Source organism: Cyclopterus lumpus, chromosome 20 (assembly GCF_009769545.1).
Source record: "Cyclopterus lumpus isolate fCycLum1 chromosome 20, fCycLum1.pri, whole genome shotgun sequence".
Taxonomy (NCBI): domain Eukaryota; kingdom Metazoa; phylum Chordata; class Actinopteri; order Perciformes; family Cyclopteridae; genus Cyclopterus; species Cyclopterus lumpus.
Window position 1 is genome coordinate 5,695,854 of NC_046985.1, and position 16,686 is coordinate 5,712,539.

Here is a 16,686-nt window from a genome sequence, read left to right on the forward strand (position 1 = left end):
GCCTCGTCGCCCATGAGCGATCCTGCAACAGAGAGCAGTGTCTGTGACGAAAGACAGCAAGTCTCCGCAAAAGACACGCTGCACTTCAGTGAGCGTGTGTGCAGCATCATAAAATGCTCTGCTTTGTCTTATCTGCATCGCCCTGCTTTGCTTAAAATCCACTCAGACAGTGTTAATGTGCCTCGGGATGTGTAATTGTATTTGTGTGCAGCCTGCGTGCGCTTGTGCCTTTTGCAGATGTCCTTAAGTCACGGGAGAGAGGATCCTGTGCTGTAGGTCAGCACACACACACACACACACCACTGTTTACAGAGTTTGGGTTTACTTTAGTTAAGGCTGCCAGAAACTCAGGGTACAGTAGTGGGACTCAGCAGCATGTGTGCGTGTCAAGGGGAAAGAGCAGTATGTCAACGTATCTGTGTGTTCATGTGTATCAGCAGCGGTGGGTGTTTGTTTGAGAGTGTTTACGAGTGTGTTGATGCGCTCGAGACTGTAAATTCAAAGTGGGACGTTTGCAGACCTCACATCCTTCCAGAGAAACTAAATAAAATGGGAATACAGATATCCAAGAAGCAAAGTGTGTATGTTTGTGACACTTGTGAGTAAACGGTATGTTCTCTGTACGAGCGGCATCTAGCTGTAGGTGCAGTGAGCCGAAGCCTGATGTTCACAGAGGCTGCAGTGATCCAGTCAAGTGACTCCATTTAGCCTACGGTTTCCCTCCAATCATGCCATCAGACTACAGACAGAGCAGGCTCCTCCTGCCCTGCAAACGCACAAAAATAATATCTTGGTCAAAAAGGCTGAACCAACTTGAGCAACTGACAGAGGAATTTATATCAGATTTTTAAAAAAAAGAAGAGGAAGTCAATCTAACATCACTAATTACCCCCAACACCCTCCTCATTTGTTCTGTTTCAGTCTCAGACGCCCCCTTTCCTCTGTAAGTGGACGCCCTATTCACACATTCCCGAGCCTCTTAATCTTGTGCAAAATCTGCCCTCCCCGCCCCGTCTGCTTAGTCCGCATGTCCCCACTCTTGCAAATATCAATTCTCGCACAATGCACACGAACTACACACACTGTGTGTGCACGCCACTGGAGTGAGGGGCTCAAAGAGAGGGGAGGGGAGGGCACATGCTTTTGTGCTGGCCTGGACTCTTTCAGTGTCCGGGGAAATAAAAAAAGCGGAGAGGATTTGGTTGACTGAGTAACTTGGTCGGTCACCCGAATGGCGAGCCTCATTACTGCACACTGGTTTCTATAGATAGCTGCAGTTATTGTTGTGGTATAAACTCGGTACAAGAGTGGGCACAGTTCTGTGTTAAGAATCACTCTTCTTCTTCTTCTTCTTCTTCTTCCTCTTCCTCCTCCTCAACTTAATATCTTCAGTTCAGAATGTGAAGCTAAAAGCAAAAGCACCAGCAAGATAACAAGCTCAGTCATTTCAAGGCCAATGCTAATGGGGTAACATGGGCTGATGTTCCTCTGCTGATTGGCCAAAGCGTCCCCTCCCTTTGTGGACCACAGTTTGAAACCCAAAGTCCCCAAGAAGTCTACACATGAATGAGACCCTAACTGCTCCTCTTCCCCGCCCTCCTTCCTTTCCACATCTCTGGGTTCCCTCCATTTTCCCTGGCAGAGGGACAAAGGCCAGGCAGCCAGCCCCACACAGGGCCGTCAGTCACAGGGCCAGCTCTCGCTGCCCCCCCTCCCTGCAGCCCGGTCAGGGGATTCCTCCATTGTCCGAAAGGGCACCGCGGAGAAGAGAAAGGGCTAGAAATGGAAGGATGAGGACTTGAAAGAGGAATGTTGCAAAGGATAACAAAAAGCAGGAATGACTAAGAAGGATAGAGAAAGGGAGTAGGGAGAGCAGTGCAGAGAAGAAAAGAAAGATTGTGTGCGAAGTCGAGAGGAGAGAGCTGAGAGAAAGGGAGTGACGGAGGATTATTAATGAAGAAAAGAGAGTAAACAATGGATTCCCACAGTGTTTTGGACACTCTGCACGACTAATGGGGACAGAGACCTCAGCCACTGACCAACACACTGCCCTTCTCTCTAATCAATGAATACGGGCTTTTATTAATCCAAAGCAAAACACGCAAAACAACTTATCAATGTGGTTTAGTCCGGTCCACGGTGGCCCATATACAGTGTGGATTACAACTCCCATTGGCCTCATCATAAAACCGAAAACACTTTAAGCCGACAATGCAACCATCCCACTTCCTCCGGCCCTCACCCGCTGTCTCCCACACACCCTCCAGCTGTTGCTTGCAGCTCAGTTGTATTTGTCAGACAGAAATAACCACAGCGTCCACGAACACACCAGCACTACACTGCTGAATTGCACCTACGTTGTCTAACAGCGTCAATCAAAACACGCTCGCACACAAAACCAGGACCAGTAGTAGGCGTGTGGGTCCAAGGGTCTTTGTGTGGCCATGACATTGTGTCTGTGTGCTATTGTAAAAAAAAAATTTAAAAAATATATATATATATATATATATATATATATATATATATATATATATATATATATATATATATATATATATATATATCTGTGTGAGTGTTTGCGTTTCATTTAAGTGGCACTTTCAGCCGTGACTTCCCTTATCCGGCTCCAGTGCCTCAACATGCCACACAGAGAGAAGGGAGTGGTGAAGTCGGCATTAGAGTGACAGCAACGCTAACTCCCATCACCTACACCTGTCCTGGTGACTTTGATCTTTGCAGGGAGCAAACACAGCTGATGTTTGAGCCTCCCAATACACATTCGCAGTCCTGAACTACAGGTAGACAAATTCAGCTGGCAAGAAAGGCATTGAGCGGCGCCATAAAAACACCACATCAGTGCAGCCAACATTTTTGCATGATGAGAACTCTGACTGGCGGTGGACGTTTCCTGGATGTCTAAATCAACCGTCAGAGGTTCTGTTCTGCCTGAGACCGTGTGGGCCTCCCGACAGACAAAGCTGGGGAAACAGCAATCCGAAAAAGGAAAAGCAGCAATTTAATATTTTACAGCAGCTTAATGAACCCTAATGTTGAGTATTATAAGTAAAAAGGCACAGCCTTACATTTGCATCCCCTACCAATACACTTGTAGCTAGTAGTTATGATCATGCTGGCATAAATAGTGCTCTCTCTTGTTCCGTCTGCCCTCTGGACATCCTGTGCTTTGAGGATCTTAAATGGATCTTAAGTCAGGACGTCAGTGACAGATCCATGTTTACAGTTTATGCATGTGTGTTTATGAGTGTGTGTGTACATGAAGGAACTCTGGGAAGAATGCTGATGAAGAAACCCATGACTGTTGAGAAAAGGGGGGAACCCTATACTAAAACAGTGACATCCAAAATACCTGAATATACAGCACAGCCATAGATGATGTTTCCACTAAGCGACTGTGAGGGCCAATAAACTCCTTACAAAGTAAACATGGTTAATAAACAACCACAGTGACCTCCCCCCCCACACACACACACACACACACCACCCTCCTGGTCATGCTGATGAGTTTTAGTTTAGTTGACAATACCATTATGTTTCAGTGGATCCTTCCTGAATACAACTCAATGTGCAGACTGGAATGTTCCACTTATAGATTCCTATTCGACAGCTGTATACCATGTCAACACACACGCCGTTAAATAAATAGAAAGATTATATCACACTTCACGCTGAAGGAGACAGAGAGAACAGGTGGACATGGTATTGTGTGGCTCAGAGGCTCTTCCACTCAAGTGGCTGAAGAGTACTGCTGTGGCATGTGCACATGTACCACACTAGTTTATTTGTTTGTTTGTTTTCATTTGAAAAATGGAAATGAGGTCAAAGTAAGGACAGTTTTTGTTAAGTGCAACAAACTATACTTACTTCCGAAAAACAAATGCATTACAACGGTCGGTCACGTGGCCCTCTTTGCAAAGCTTTCTGTAACTAAGAATGGTCATTGATTGATTAAGCCATTTTCAGTGAGCATTTTAAAAATAGACGAGTAATCCCTCCGGTGTTGCCGACTGGTGGGATAATCACTGCTTTGGTATCTAAAACCGTCGCGGTGGTAGAAAAACGTGTGCGCAACTTCACAACTTGATGAACGCCAACACGAGAAAGAGAGAGAGAGATTCAGCACCGATTCCCGGCACAGATTTGCAATCCAAAGCCAAATTCAAAGCAGCAGCCAGGCTGAAAGCCTTGAACTTGATCTTTTCAAAGCTCCAACACCTGCCTGCAGTTTGCCCCCCCGTTTCAGGTTTCATAAAGCCCATCTCCCACCTGACTAAACCAATCAGAACACTTGAACACAACAAAATCAATACATTTTTTCATCCTACTTTTACATCGGAGACTGCTGGAGGAAATGAGCAGCCGTGTTAGGACGTTTCTGTCGTGAAGCACCAAATCAAAAAAGGCCTCCAAACACCAACACTGTCTGGAAAATCAACTGACAACTGATACGGCAAGTGTTTACAAATTCACTGTGCATGACCTGACCACACAGTGACGGCCTTAAGGTTCGTTAGCAACACTTGTTTGATCATGCATTAGTGGACAAGGGAGCTCACACTGCCCCAATTCAGACTTTACTGTTCAGTTTAATTAATAGCCTGCGATACTCCAGCCATGCTCTCACACAGCAGGAATGAAAGAGTCCACAGCGAGATCAGTAACTGTAGAGGAGGCTCCTTCACCTCCACGCCCTCTCCCGGAGTCCATCACATGCTCTCCCATTCTCTTACTGTGTTCCCACAGACATGACACAAAACCAACCCCATTGTTTATAGTCCACAGAGGACGTTTGGCTCTTTCCTGGATGGGCTGGATCCGGTATGTGCTGCCTGCCTGCCAGCTCTCCGTTTGTCCCACAGTGAGGCTGAACTGCAGGGGACCCACATGGCAAACCGGGGCCTCTGGCACTGCATGCATCAGGCGTGTACAAGTAATTTTCTGGTTAGTTAGAATAGCGTCAACACTTATTGTGATTGCACACATTAGCAACAGCGAGAGGAGCACTTTGGCTCTGTAGCTTAAATAGAGAGGGGAATTGAAAGGGCTCTGAGGGAGATATGCATGTAGCTCCTAAATATATTTTACTAGTGAGACATTGTCAAGTATTACAACTTTTAAAAAAATGACTGAAAGTGCTTGTGTGTGTGTGTGTGTGTTGCGAGTGCACAAAAAGCCGCGGTACAATCGATGCACTGTATGTGTCCAGGTTGTGGCCGCCCTCACAGGATCATGTGGCTCAGTGTCTATCGTTTTCCCAGTAACCGTCTCAGCATTTTTCCTCTCACAGCAGGCTTGTAACTGGTCTCTGTGTTTATATTTCGCTCTCAGGAATGTTTGATGCCGACGTGGAAAAGGACCGCTATGGACATAACATAGACCCATACGGTGTTAACATTTAGTTGACCGTAGCAGGTAAATTGACAGTTGACATTTTTATTTTTAAATTTAGAGATTTTTTTTAGCAAGATAGTTTTCAAACAATCAAGATTTAATGCTGCCAATTTCTGACACCGTACAACAATAATTATTCCCAGCATTGTATCCTTTAAGTCCCTGCTGACAGACTGACTGAGGTCATTTGGATAATTAATTTCTGCTAATAGATCCCCTGAAACTCTACACACTGGTTAACAGATAACAGTCCCTCAAATAATGTATTGACTGAAACATTCGGCTGAAGTGAAAGTAACTATCTGGTGGCACCAACAGAATGCATGGCTGCATAGGCATGAGAAAGAACATGCCTGCATCCAACAAATCTGCATTACACAAGGACTCACACAGTACGCAAGCACATTGCAACATGAATAATTCAGTTAACCTACTTCATGTACAGCAAGTATCTTGTTTTAAAAGCATGGGGTATCATACATTTATAATTGCAAGATTTTAAATGTATAGTTACGTGAGCACAGCTCAACAGAAAAGCATATACGCCAACAATAAGAAGTTCAAAATGCGATCCAAAAGAGCAGCACAAAGTCACCTCTGTTATGTAGTTGACTGATATAGCGTCCCAGCCCCTGTGGAGAAATAGTGTTCCACTGAAAAAGGTGTTGCTCTGAAGCGTCTGGACTTTTTCAACGCCCAACGACAAAGTGTGGCTCTGAAACAAGCAGGTCTACTCTTTCTCTCTCCGTGCATCTGCAGGACATGTTTGGCGTCGGTGTTGCAAGAAGAGCTATAAAAGCAACCTCCAGGGCCTCTGTGCACACATGGAGGAGCGGTAAGTCTGCAGTGGCCCATCTGGTGTCTCTGCCTGGCAACACAGGGCACGCACCCCCCGTATATGGCTAACCACGTCCCTGGGAGATCCATCGCCTTGGAGACCAGAGTTTGTTCAAAGAAGCCGCCAGGGGAACAAAGAAGCAGAAACCTCCCTGGAGACGCTCGGCTGACACTTAATTCAGACACTTTATCTGTACTGTATCATCACAAACAGGGGCGCCGTTCCTGTGAGGTAATCCGGCTTTAGGTCTGTGATGATAATTTCTTTATTAAGCCAGAAGAACACTTAAGCTCAACAATGCTTATCCACGAAACAAGGCAACAAGGTAACAAGGATGCCGTTACTTAGGAATACAAAGCTTCAACGCCAGGAACAACCAAAACACCAGCCCGACGCCCACAGGCAAACACATGCTGATCCCCAATTGGCTGTCTGAAACACTGCTCTTCTAAACGCCCGACATCACGAACTTGGTTTACGATAGCAGATCTAAAAATACACTACAGGGGAACTTGCACATGAAAAAAAAAGAAAATTCACACCTCACTTTAGAGCAGAGATAGCACAAGTTGTACCTTTGCCAGCATGCCATGTTCCATGTCTAACAAAAGATAAAGTGACAGGGTCCAACCAAACACGCATGCCACATTCAAGCTGTACTTGTCCTTGACCTTACTTGACATGTTCCCGTCATGAAAAGAAAAGAGCCGACAGATTGCCGAGCGGCGGTTAATGTACGGAGTGCTGTTCACAGCTCAACCTGTGTGACCTTTACGTACTCTGCAGCCTAGACCGGCCCGTCGGCAAGGGGGAGGTAAAGTGAAGAAGAAGGTTCAGGAGTGACCGCGCAGTCATTTAAAACACAAATGTGCATTGTGATCGTGGATTTAGCAGGGTAACAATGAGAACTTTAAAAAAAAAAAAAAGGAGCCAATATTTAAACTTTTGTATAATTAGTTTTCAAGCAACTGGAATATTGTGTGCGGGCGGGCGTGCGCGTGTAAATGCATCAAAGACGTGCCCATTCTAGTCGAAACATTTTCGACTTGAGGGTTATAATTCGTTTCCGCAAAAGCATCGTAGGTGCAATTTGTTACTGCAAACAACTGTCCTGTTGGGGCCGATGCGTACGGTGCATGTCGTGGTCACATACTGATTTAACTGAGCGGGACATTTTACAGTTAACTGTCTCTTAACTACCTCAAACATATCTTTGGCATTTCTGTAGTGCAAACTGGTAAAACGTGAACAAATACAGTTTGAAGATGTTTTCGCAGAACTGTAAAATAGATATTAGAGAGGGATTTATGACCGGTTTAACACTAGCTCTAAACAGCTTATGATGCATAAGTAAAAATGTTTCCCTTATTTCAATTGGGGTTTTCATGCAAATAACCTCTATAGATGACAATAACAAAGTACAAAAAACTAAATGTTTAACTTTTTTGTCCGCTTACGAAAATCCAATTTTTTTTAAATAGATAGATACAATACATTTTCAATTTTGGACAAGTAAGTTTGGCTAGTTTCTTTCTATAAATTTTTTTTGGAAGTTCTGTCTCGTCATGGAAAAAAGGTTCTCTGACGAACGTGTTTAAATATAGTTTAAAAAAAAAAATGAACACGGTTCTACATTTTTTCAGCTGTGCTCCTGCTCAGTATTCCCATTAGTGTTTTAGGTCCCTGAGGTTCATGGTCCATCTTAATTAAAGCACTGTTGGGATGAGTAGAGTCATTTTCAACAAGGGGAGGCTTAAATTAAGCTTGATCAGCTTGAGAATTCAACCGAAGCAAAGATGTGCGTATCATGCATGCATCAGTGTTTGTCTAAGTATAGTGTCTGTGTGTGGGCTTCAGCAACAGAAATGTGAAATGAGTAAGTTCAAGTGTGTGTGCGTGTGTGTGAGTGTGTGTGTGTGCGTGTGTGAGAGAAGGGAGTGAGTGCAGCTTCCAGAAGGCAGGGCAAGCTCCTGAAGATTCCAGGCATGCCTGCATTTCCCTGGATGTCACGTGCTGTAGAGCAAACACAGCTATGCTGGATTAATATGACAGAGCACACCGAGCCTCGCACTTTTCTCCAAAAATGTTTCATAGTAGAGCCAAACCATTATGAAGAAAAAAGCTACGGTAAAGTTGCTAACAATGCCACTCGTCAAATGTAGTTTAAAAATCTAGTGAATCTTTCTTAAATTAAAGATTACAAACGGAACAGAAGTTCAGCTCAGAACATTTATTTGAGCCGTTTTTTAATATCTCCTGGAGCCTAAATATGGTTTAGTGATCTTTCACTGAACTGTTACACAACAGTGACAGAAGAAATATTCTTAGAAAGCTGGTGGAAAAGAGAACGAACACAAAGAGTCTCATTGTGATTTGTTGCAATTCCTCGAGTTAAAATAACTGACCTTTTCCTATAAACAATGAACCATCTATCCACACTTGAATGAATCGCTCATCAGATTCAGCCGTTATGGTGAAACCATGCTGTCAACGGACTGGAAAAGCAGAGCTCAACGCAAGAAAAAGCAAAAGGAAACCGTTAAGCGCTGAGGCCAAAACATATTGACAAGATTTTTTTTTTTTTTTAAAGTAGACAATCGGGGCATTCTTGCTGCGCTGGAGATGAAAAGATATGCTCGGGGGCCTACCGACAGACTAATGTGCACGCACATGCCCTGTTCTACAGAGCAGTTCACGCTTTGTTTGTTACTGTTCTCGGGCAGGAGCGTGACACATGTACGCGTGTGTGGGCGCTGCTTTGTTGTCTCCAAAGAATCGCTCTCATCTATTCATGCTAACATTCACCCATCAGCACCAATATTAAGAGCCTGAAACTGGTCATGTGGCACGAGACACACACACACACACACACACACACACACACACACACACACACACACACACACACACACAGTTTTTCCTCAATAACCAATTAACAACCCATGACCGTGTAACTTTATTATACCCCAAGTCCCTCACAGCTGAAAGAGATGCTCCCAAATCAGAACTGAAGCCTTTTCCCACACAGGTGAGCCAGACCCCTTCACAGGTTCAGTAACAGCAACAATGCATTGGCCTGGAGACTTCCTCATCCTCCATTGACAGAAAGGACAAGTTAGACAAGACTAACCCGCATAGAACTGACTGGCACGAGAGAGACAAATAAAACATTGAAAAACATTTACTACCAAAGATTATTTGCCCCCCCCTTCCCTAAAAGTTGGCACACATCATTTAAAATGTCCATTCTTTTGGGAATTTCCACAATTTATTATTTATGTAAAGAAATGTTATCACATTACTGCTCTTCTCCAGAGCTACTTGGTGCAGAGAGGAACACGTGATGTAATTTCACAGTGGAGGTGTGAGGTGAAATATGATAAACGCTGAATAAACACGGACTGTAAAACACACTCATCTAAAACACTGGAAATTACAGCTGAAGATACACCGGCATATTCAGCAAAAGGAGACCAAAATCTATAACCTTCAGTGATTCTGGTTAATGCTCGGTGATAACTATAGTGATGAGAAACTTGAAACACTGAGCTCTGCCCCTGTTATAGCATAGTACATGTATTTGTAGAAAATAACCCCCTAATGGAACCAAATGTCCCTGGAGGCCCCCATAGATGAGAGGAAGTGAGATAGTGTGAGACAAGTGGTGTCAACACCGCCGTCGTCGTAGTAAACACTGCTGCAGCCACAAGTGTATTACTGTACGACTTTATCGTAACTCTTGAGCTCTTGGGCTTAACATTCCTTCACGAGTCGGTGGCACATCTTGTTCAATCGCAGAGAAACAAGGTGCTTCACATTAGTTATCGTGAACTCCATCAGTCGAGAGACACTGAGCGTCTTAGTGTGTGTATATGGGAGAGGCAGGGCGAAGGAGCAAAACAGAAATGCTTTGTAATTGGAGGGAGTGTGCAGCACTGGCGTAAACAACAAAAAAACATAAGCCGATTTCTTCTCAAACCTCCTGTTTTCCTGCCCGGACTCAAAGTCCCTGCTGGAGATGGCCTCACAAAAACAGGGCATTCCACGGCTCATTTGATTATTCCCACTTCCTGCTTGCAGAGACACTCCCAACAAAAAAAAGAAAAAAAAGAAATCGACAACAAAAAAAAAACACGGCATCAACAAATTAGACCGGCCTGAACCCGAGTGCTTGAGTTGTCCCTTGTGTGCTTCCTGGAACAGCGAAGTCATCCTGAACTGGCCACCCAGTTTCACGACACATGTAAAAGCAGAGCGGCTCTGTTGTGGTAGCTGTTGCGTATGAGGCGGCTGCTAATTGGTCACATTCCCACTCCTATTGCTGAATACGTATTAAAACGGAATTTGTGGCAAGCGGTTAAACGCGGCTCTTTCGTCTAAATATAGCAAGTATCTCGGCTGGAGATGAGAGAGCTGGAGGGTGGTGACCCATTCAAAGCCACAGGTACAGAAAGTACACAGAGGCTGAGGATGTAAGGGCTATCAGGAGGGGTAGATAGATAGAGGGCTTCAATGGCAGTGTGTGGCCAGCAGATAAGGGCAGCATTTGTTTGTGGTTGGTTTAATGCCATCCCAGCTGACCTTTTCGCTCACAGGGACATCGGCACCCTGACATGTTGGCCTCAAAAGCACCATTTGTGCGTAGCTCCTGAGTTCCTGCTAATCAAGCGGTCCAGAAGGAGCATCCTATTCTAAAGAAATGTCATCATTGAATTCAACGCAGGTGCGAACGCAGCATTACTGTTTTATTTTTGTTTACTTCTTAGGACAGAACCTGTGCAGTATTATGTAGTTCCGAGTACAAAAAACGAATACGAGTTTGTAAATTATTTTTCCTATTTAAAAAGATAAACCTGTATTCTTAAAGCCCCCTGCATCCATCAATCATAAACATACCAAAAACCGTCAAACTATTATTCTTATTGTCATGATTTCTACCGTATGACCAACAGTCACACGTTACATCAACATTTTATTTGTAGAAAACGTATATTGATGCTTAATAGCCACGTGTTCATTTAGCAAATATGAAAACTGGCCACCGGACACTTTTTGCATCTTACAATAAATAAAGTTTCTTTCTTTGCTTCTTAGTTCAAAGATTGAGGTGTGCCGTTCCCTGATCCTGCATGAAGGCCGGCCTGCTTCCTTAACCTCTGAGATTTCTAAACACAGGCTGCTGAGAAGATAAAATCAACACGTAGCACAATGGAGCCCAAAAGAAAACAGAAATGGGGACAGCGTTGCAAAAAAAGAAAAGAAAAGAAAAAAGGCGTCACCTTGCACATCTTGTCTTTGTGTACTTAATGCCTGTAGCCAACAAAGCTCCTGTCCTATCACAGTGCTCCAGCAGGGCATGCAGAGCAGCCACAGACTCTCCCCAATCGCAAACAGCTGCCACAACCACCAAAGCCATCAATTATTCACCGGGGCATTGCCTTCTTGTTTACCTTTGCAGCTGGCAACCAAGGCCACAGTGCACGGAGGGTGGTGAGAAACAGCCGCGCGAGTTTACAAGCGTACGCTGCCGAAAGAAAACTAGGGAATCATGGGGCGCATGTCATGTGACCGGGAAATGCTCTTATGCGGAAAGTCAACAGTAACACACGAGGTTGAACAAACAACAATAAAATAGCACGTAGGGATGGGGATTCAAAGCAAAAACATTATTCTATTCAATCATTCTCCAAGGGTCCCCATCACCCCATCGATTTCTACTACGATTAATCTGCCGACTCTCATTTCTAATTGTTCATCTATTCTTGAAGAAGTGAAAAATGCCTTCACATTCCACAAAAGTACACACGCCATTCAAATTGCCTGTTTTGTCCAATAAAAACAGTCCAAAATCCCAAAAAGTATTCAATTAACAATGATGTCAAAACGACATTTCAGCTGCTGGAATCAGAATGAAAACAAATGATTGACCAACAAACTTATTTGTTGATTTATTGTAGATGAGATGCATCAAGCAAAGACTGAATTCTGGGGTCAGGGCTGTCATCACTATCAATGTAAATCCTGCGCACTGTATACATAGTATATCGACATATTTACTTGTACATACTGTACATAATCATCCATACCACATGTACCCATAGCGACAATGTGTTTTGTATTGGAGGGTTGACATAACCCACTTAACATTGCTGCCATTTCCCAGAAAGAACACATGACTTCTCAACAGGAAAGAGGGACAAGGAGGGAGGATGTCTGTGTGTGTGTCTGTGTGTGTGTGTGTGTGTGTGTGTCTGTGTGTGTGTGTGTGTGCCAGTCAGATAGAACCAAGCAGATGATCCATCTACATGCAGAAGTCTCCTGGGGACCGGCTGTTTGCTCTGTGACCACTTTTCTCTGGCTGCTTCTCTCCCACCTGACGCTGCATGTCAGCCCTGCCTCTGGTGTTCGTGGGTGGATGAGTGGCCCAAACACCACCTAGAGCCCCAGAGGACCGGGGGATCAGTGGAGCTCAGCTCAGCACCCTGATCACTTCCTCCAGTGGAGCGAGCCCCCCCCCCCCCCCTCCTGTTAATCCATCTCCGGAATGAAATACACCCCCCACTACCACTACTACTACTACATACTCACTCTCTCACACACACACACACACACTCAGACCCATCTCCCACTACCCCCTCCCCACCAGATTGGGGGGGAGGGGGTCAGGCAGGATGTGAGACCAGCTGGTCATCAGCTCAGACAAAGAAACCTGCTGAATGTGCTTTCGCATCAAAAAGAATCTCTCACATTGCCGTTTCTTCATGGCCTCACTAGCGCTGGATCACTTTTCAGTGACTGTGATACAGCCTGATTCTTGTGAAGGGGGAGGCGGGGGGGTGGGAGGCTGATTACAAACTTACTCCACTTCTATTTTTCTCATGGACGGGAAGTCCTCTACAATCAGGGTGGGGGTAGAGGCATTTTCAGCCACAAACGGAGGAGATCTTATAGTTTTATGGCCAAAATACATGAAAACAAAACATTGGAAACAAATCCTTAAGAGCAGCAGTATCTCCGGTTTCAACATGCTTTACCAAAGCAGGAAAGAGGAGGAAGTAGTGAGAGAAGAGCTGCGCCAGAGGAACGATGTGGTTTTACCGCAGAGAGGCCAGTGGCAGGTGTAATTTATCTTTGGTCCTCGTCTGGTTCAGCTAGTCGCTAGTGACAGAAAACACAGGGTTCTCCTGTAAAGTTAACTGGAAACTCAATTAATCCTTATATGATCTATTAATCCTTTATTGGGATTAATTAGACTGATCCATTTAATCTTCCTTGAGATAATAATAATAAAGACCAATTTAAAAAAAAGGACATAAAAAAAATACAACACTTGACTATTTCAGCTTGGGTAAACAATGGCAGACCAATTTCCATTCAGCAGGAGCTGAGTGAAGGGGCTTAATTTGGGTTTCTCTTGACCCGAGGCTGAACATACACAAGGGAGTCAAAAGAAAAGCCCTTCGATTTTTATCAGTGCGTTTATGTGCTCGGAAAGAGACCCAAATGGCAGATCCCAGAGGAAGCGTACACTGAGACGCACTGGCGTGTGCTGAGGGGCATTTTCATGGCCGGGTAAATCCCTAATATGCTCTTTAGCCACCGAACTGTTGGGACACACACACACACACACACACACACACACACACACACACACACACACACACACACACACACACACACACACACACACACACACACACACACACACACACACACACACACACACACACACACACACACACACACACACACACACACACACACACACACACACACACACACACACACACACACACACACACACACACACACACACACACACACACACACACACACACACACACACACAGGGCACTGGTGACGGCTGAGGAGGAAAAAGATTCATCACAAACACATGCTCATATTTTTTATTTCAGACCAAACCTGACAGTCTAGTAGTGTAACTTCATTTTGTTTTTAAACTGGTCATTCAAAGATTTAGTCTCCGATAGTAGTTATAGATTTCCTCACAACCCAGATATCGGATGAAACGGTTCTCATATTTCTTCGGGTGAGGCAGGAAATTATTACTGTAACATATCAAGTGTACCTGGAAGGTCCTATTAGGTAATAGTATCAGGAGCAACATGCATGAAACCTGTTTCGCAAAGTCTGATGGGGACACACCCATCAGGGATCTGTTCCCTATTTCAACATTGGAAAAACCAAAATAAGAACAAGTAAATATACTCTGTGTACATGTCCATCTGGCAGACGTTTTGGGGCTGCTGCCCGCTGCACCTGCAGTCCAGCTGGTGGCTTTTCAGCAGGTGCAACTGACCTACAACGAAATCTTAAAAGTGATCATTTGAGTCATGATATGCATGCAGACTTAATGTGCACCTGGTCAAAAGGCAGTGCACACAGGACACACACAGGAGCCATGACATTGGATAGGAGGGTGAGGGGCAATCAGACTTGTGAATGGACTTCTTTGTAACCTGTCATGGGGCTAAAGAATGGCTAAAAAGATAGTTCCCTCTTCTTCAACATGATCGTTGAGGCAGGGGGAGTTTGTCAAAGAAGCAAAAGAGAAGTTCAGATTGCAAACTGCCCTGCTGAAGTGATAACACAGAACACGGAAATACCGATTTCATTGTGGGGAATGCACTCTCAGCCAGACTACCACAAGCAATTCATCAATAATTGACAGAAAGGCCTGATCAACCAGCTCACTCTCCCTTTTAGCTCTAATGGTCATATAATAAACATGGCTGCTTTATAGTAAAACTACATTAAAACTCAAAAACGTAATGCTCCAAAAGCAAAAGACTCATTGCAGATTATGTGAGATTAGTTTTTTTTAGAAACAGAGCAGCAATAAAGCATTAAAAGCTAAGGATGTATGACATGAGGGGAATTCCTGACCAGCTGCATTTACAAAAAGTTTCTCATTCCATACAGATAAGTCATACTTAATGCTACCATTCTCCCACCCTAAAATTAAACTTAAAATGGTCTTTGTGTGGCAAATTAAGACATCATTACCACAGAGAGCATAATCTAAGATTGGTGGGCAGTGTGGTGGGGGTGAGTCACAGCAAACTTAAGAGACCATCAGGACATCTAAATCTCCATCTGTTCACCATGGTAAACCCCAAGCAACACGATCCAGAACTATCCACCCACAAAAGCAACCAAGACTTAACACCACCACGCAACACTATTGCTTTATTGATCATTATCGATTTATAACATCTTATTGGCTGCGTGTCATTGTGTAAAATGTTACTACAAACTGAGAAATTGACCTGACTGAAACTAACTCTGCTTGACTGGCCTGTAAGCTAATGACTGTGTCCCAGATCAGTGTGTACACACCCCCCCCCCCCACACACACACACTTTGAAAAACATGTGTTTGTGAAGGTGTCCCCTCTGAGCAAATTACTCTCCATCTATGGCATATGATGTGCTGGTGTAGCCTGTAAGCATGGCACAATGTCTCCATACTGGGCTCATTCCTGGATATATGGGATGCACTGCTGAGCAAAAATGACTCGGGATGTTAGACTGACATCTAAAAATAGACTGACAGGTCAGTCCGCAGACTCATCTCTGACTTAAATATACAGTGACAGGGAAAGTGCACACAAATGCATAAAGATATTCAGACCATCACTCATGTTTGAGCTCGTCGTGGTCATGCCATTCATCATACGGTCAGTGGCCTTGTTCCCAACCCTGCATGGGCCTGACCTCTCACACTGCTCCGCCGTCGAAGCCCCGCTGACTCTGAGGACCAGAGAGGGCCCGTATGCTTTGTGTCTGCACGCTACGCATTCACCAGGACCACGCGAGACATTATGTCACCGCGAATTTATGTCTCCTGGTTGAAGCCGGCAGCGACTGTGTGTCGGTTAGCTGTCTGCGCCGCAATATTTGGGTGTATCCGTCAACTCAGACTTTCAGGGGCCGTGCACCAGAACACTGTGGATATCTGACAGGTATGAACTAAGTGGAGGGAGATACATATTTGCAAGTAAGCCTCATCAGGCAAAGTAGGCTTCAGTTTTGTGTGCCAAGGATTGGTCATAACAACACTGAAGACGGGTTAAATGTTCAGCGGAAAGAAACGGTGAAGCTCAGAGCCAAGTTTGTGTCCCCAAAGTGGTTATGCATGAGGCCATATTTTATCAAACTGTGAATTACAGAAGAAAACCTAGCCTCCGCCACCCCTGTCTTGTTAACGGTCTTCATTAGTGAACGTGCCCCTTTCACAACTAGGCTAATGAAACGTGAGAGACTGACAATGTCTACTGACCAGTCTATTCATACAAAGTCTGCTGCATCACAACCACAGTCAGCCCCTTGTTCCGATTATGAACAATGCCTTGAACTGAAAACAACGAGAAAGTCGACCAAGCGAGTGCTTTGTTCCACATCTCTGGAGAACTATAG

At 44.5% G+C, this 16,686-nt stretch overlaps 1 protein-coding gene across 11 annotated transcripts in view; it reads right to left on the reverse strand.

The window, feature by feature from the left end:
- scrib (scribble planar cell polarity protein) overlaps positions 1-16,686 on the reverse strand; it is a 58,701-nt gene that overhangs the window by 40,256 nt on the left and 1,759 nt on the right. The window lies entirely within an intron of this gene.